The sequence below is a fragment of the Penaeus vannamei genome, chromosome 9 (genome assembly GCF_042767895.1).
Source record: "Penaeus vannamei isolate JL-2024 chromosome 9, ASM4276789v1, whole genome shotgun sequence".
Taxonomy (NCBI): Eukaryota; Metazoa; Arthropoda; class Malacostraca; order Decapoda; family Penaeidae; genus Penaeus; species Penaeus vannamei.
In genome coordinates, this window is record NC_091557.1 from 8,768,948 (window position 1) to 8,773,947 (window position 5,000).

At 43.6% G+C, this 5,000-nt stretch overlaps 1 protein-coding gene across 4 annotated transcripts in view; it reads right to left on the bottom strand.

Annotated features, from left to right (window-relative positions):
- LOC113809587 (calpain-5-like) overlaps nt 1–5,000 on the bottom strand; it is a 74,169-nt gene that overhangs the window by 30,182 nt on the left and 38,987 nt on the right. The gene's annotated exons all lie outside the window — the stretch shown is intronic.

The following is a 5,000-nucleotide window of genomic DNA, read 5'->3' on the forward strand; positions in this document are numbered from 1 at the left end:
GCAGAGAGGGGGGGAGGGAGGGGGAGAGAGAGAGGGAGAGGGAGAGGGAGAGGGAGAGGGAGAGGGAGGGAGGGAGGGAGGGAGGGAGGGAGGGAGGGAGGGAGGGAGGGAGAGAGAGAGAGAGAGAGAGAGAGAGAGAGAGAGAGAGAGAGAGAGAGAGAGAGAGAGAGAGAGAGAGAGAGACACCCACCCACGCGAGAAAGGTCAATCCCCTCCTCCTCTCTCCCCCCCTTCCCCCCTCCCCCCCAACCAACACCACTCTTTCCCGCAAGACCCCGCCTCTGCTCCCAGCCCCCAACCCCCCCCCCCCCCCCCCCGACCCCCCACTAATAAGCAAGTCCTTCAGAATAATATCTGTCCATCCTCCCCTCCCCTCCCCCCCCCCCGGCCCTCACTTTCGACGTCTTGCCTGACTCCTTATTACACGTCTTGGGGGGAGGGGAGAGGGGGGGGGGGTCGATGGTTATGAATCGCACGAGGGGGGTGTGGTCATTTCATCGAATCGACACGCCCCCTTCTCTCTTACTCCTTCCTTCGTTCTTCCTTCTTGTTCTCCTTTTTGCCTCCTTTTCCTCTTTTTTTCTTCTTTCATCTTTCTCTTGTTCTTTCTCTTCTCCTCCTCCCTCCCCCTCCATTCCTTCTTCCCCCTCGTCCTCCTCCTCCTCTTCCCTTTCCCTCCATTCCTTCCTCCCTCCCCCCGTCCTCCTCCTCCTCTTCCCTTCCCCGTCCTTTCCTTGCTCCCCCCGTCCTCCTCCCCCACCACCTCTTCCTCCTCCTCCTCCTCCTCTTCCTCCTCCTCCACCACCACCTCCATCTGCATCTCCTACACCACCTCCATCCTCCTCCTCCTCCTCCTCCTCCTCCTCCTCCTCCTCCTCCTCCTCCTCCTCCTCCCTCCTGAACTTTAAGAGCTTGCTGACCTTCACAAAGAACAAGAGCGGTCTGTCATTCCTCCTCTTCGTTATGCAATCATATTTTCTACACTACTGTATCATCAAAAAATAGATAGAACATACTTATACATTTTTCCCCTTATTTCTTACATATTTTTTTCTAGGGTTTACTCTTTAATATCATTTATGAATATTTATCTTTATATTGCTTATTAGTGGGGGTGGGGGTGGATGCGTGGGCAGAGGCGGGTTTTTGCATATACTTCTATTATATATTTTTTCCTTACTTCTTATACATTTGTTTTCTCTACAGTACACTCTTCATATCAGACTTCAAAACAACATAATTCAATTGCACATTTTCCCTTACATTTATTTTCTACAGTATACTTTTCGTAATACACTTTAAAAGGAAACAATATACTATAATGAACATTTTATAGCACATCTATATATTTTTTCCACAGTATACTTATACCCTATATTGATTTCTTGCATCCTCAAGAGATCTGATATACTTTTATCACAAAAAATACAATATACTACTATTATATTTTTTCCTGATATAAAGCACATTTTTTTCTATATTCTACTTACATCATAAATCAAAAGACGTTAAAAAATACAATATACTTCTACCACAGACATTTTCCTATTATATATCACATATTTTTACATTATACTGAGGGTATATATCGATTTCTACGACATATTTACAGCATATTCTTGCAACATATCTTAACATTATGTGATTTCTTTTTCCATTTTCTCAAGGTGGAAGCTTGCATTTTTTAATGATTGTGGTATAGTTCATGCATAGTTTACATTCCATAGTTAGAGTCGCCTTGAATGACACGCACGCACACGCATAATTATACGCACACGCACACTTAAACACACACATGCACACAACACGCACATACGCATATGCACACACTCACATACACACACACACACATAAGCACACATACCCATACACACACATTTACGCGCACGCACGCACGCACACACACACACACCACAGAATAACCCAACACATAAGAGCACTTATCTTCCTTTTAACCTATCTTATTGAATATTTTTATCTAATTCATTATCTTTTCTTACCAGCATTTCCGAAAAATATAAGAAAAAATCCTTTTCCAGTTCGTAGAATATAAAAAAGGCAACACTGATGATTCAATTATAATATGAAACGACGTAATATATATAAAAATACACATAGATCACACACACACACACACACACACACACACACACACACACACACACACACACACACATATATATATATATATACATATATATATATATATATATATATATATATATATATATATATATATATATATATATATATATATAAAGCACACACACACAATATATATATTATATATATACATACATACTTCAAACACACACACACACACACACACACACACACACATATATATATATATATATATATATATATATATATATATATATATATATATATATATATATATATACATACATACATACAATCTATAAACATCCTTATATTTACAATTTTCTCCCTTTCTAACTTCAGATATCAACTTTCTAATTTTCCTTGAATTTAAATATTTACCTCTCTGCCTATTCTACCTTCGCGAGGTTCAGCATTATTATTACTATTATTATCATTATTGTTATTATCATAAATATTATTATCATTATTATTATCATCATCATTATTATTATTGGTATCATTATTATTGTTATTATTATCATTATTATCATTATTATTAATATTATTATCATTATTACTATTATTATCATCATCATCATTGTAATTATCATCATCATTATAATTATCATCATCATTATTATTGGTATCATTATTATTATTATTATCATCATCATTATCATCATCGTCATCATTATCATCACCATCATTATCATTATTATTTGTCTCTCTCCGTATTTCCACATTTTACATAAGGGTTATTTTGACTCGCGAGTTGTGGGATTCTCATTACTCCACTTACGGGTCGCTTTCTCCTTCTATCCCTCTTTCCTCTTTCCATACGTCTGTCTCTCTTCCTTCTCTCCCCCTCCCTCTTCGCGTCTCTCCTTCATTCCTTTCCTTTCGAATCCGTTTCCCTTTCTTTCTCTTCCTTTCCCTTCTCTCCCTTCCCTTTTATTTCCCTCCCCTCCCCTTCGCTTCCCTCCCCTTCCCTTCCCATCCCTCCCATTCCCTTCCCATCCCTCCCATTCCCTTTCCCTCCTCTCACTTCCTTTCCTTTCCCTCCCTCCTCTCCCCTCCCCTTTCGACCCCTCCCTCCTTCCCTTCAAATGCCTGTCCCCCTACACTCCCTCCCTCCCTGCCCTTATTCCCTTTAAATGTCTCCCTCTCTCCCTCCCTCTTCCTCTCCGCCCTCAGTCCCCTGTGTCCTCCTTCTCCTCCCTCTTTCGCTCTTTCTCAACCCGCCCTCATTCCTTCATATCGTCCTTCCTCCTCCTCCTCCTCCTTCTTCTTCTTCTTCTTTCTCCTCCTCTTCCCCCTCTTCCTCCTTCTCCTCCTCCTCCCAACCTCCTTCCTCCTCCTCCTCCTCCTCCCTCCTCCTCCTCCTCCTCCTCCTCCTCTTTCCTCATAAGGTCAGCATACCTTCTGTCTGCGAGGAATCAATATTATCCCAAAAGGTCAGCTGACATCAGTCACCCACAACATCGCTCCATTTTTCTCTATCTCACCCATCATTCTTTGTTCCTTCTTCTCTTCATCTCTCTTCCTTGCTTCCTTCATCTCTTTTCTTTCCTTCTTTCTTTCATCTCTCTTCCTTCCTTCCTTCTTCCCTTTCTCTCTCTTCCTCCCTTCCTTCTTTCCTTCACCTTTCTCTTCTATCCTTTCTTCCTTCTTTCCTCCGTCTCTCTCTTCTCTTCCATCCTTTCTTCACTGTTCTTCCTTTCCTTTCATTCATTCATTCCTTTCTATCTTTCTTCCTTCATCTCTCTTTCTTTCCTTCCTTCTTCCTTTTCTTTCTTTCTTCATCATTCTTCCTTTCCTTTTTTCTCCTTTTCTTTATTTCTTATTCTCTCTTCTCTTCGCATCTCTCCCCATTCTTTCTTTCCTTCCTTACTTTATATATTCCTTGTTCCCTCCCTTCCTTCCTTCTTTCTCTCCCTCGCTCCTTGCGTTCTTTCATTCTCATCTCCCTTTTTTTCATTCTTTCTGTTTTTCTTCCTTCCTTCCTTCCCGCTTTCCTGTCTTATTCTGTCCTCTCCACATTCCCTTCCTTCCCTCCTTTCTTCTTTCCTCCCTTCCCCCATTCCTTCCTTTCCCCATCCCCTCCTCCTCTTTCCCTCTCCCTCCACTCCCATCCCATTCCTTCCCTTCCCCTCCCATCCCCCTTCTCTACCCCCCACCAGTGCCTCCCTCCCCTCCCTCCCTTCCCTCACCTTCCCCTCCCTCTCCCCACCAGTGCCTCCCCTCCCCTCCCCTCCCTTCCCTCACCTTCCCCTCCCCTCTCCACCAGTGCCTCCCTCCTCTCCTCCCCTCCCCCTCTCCCTCTCCCATCCTCTCCTCTCCCATTTCTTCCTTTCCCCTCCCCTCCCCCTCTACCCCCACCCCCACCAGTGCCTCCTCCTCTCTCCTCCCCTCTCCCTCTCCCATCCTCTCCTCTCCCATTTCTTCCTTTCCCCTCCCCTCCCCCTCTACCCCCCCACCCCCACCAGTGCCTCCCCTCCTCTCCCCTCCCCTCTCCCTCTCCCATCCTCTCCTCTCCCATTTCTTCCTTTCCCCTCCCCTCCCCCTCTACCCCCCCCACCAGTGCCTCCGAGTGCCACAGACCGACACGGAAATTCCTGCCCAATTAAGACACCAATTCCTGGCCAGCCAAGCCGATGTGTGACGGTTAAAACGGTCCTTCAATTTCTCTTTCTCATTCTCGTTCTCTCTTTCTCTCTTTCTGGTCCTCTTCCTCTTTCTAATGCTCGTTCTCTTTTCTCATTCTATTTCGAATTATCTTTCCCTTTCTTTTTTTTATCATTCTCTTTCTCTCTCTTTTTATTTTTATCATTCTTTCTCGTTCTCTTTTTCGCTCTCTTTCTCATTCTCATGCTCTTTTTCTTTCTCATTCTCAT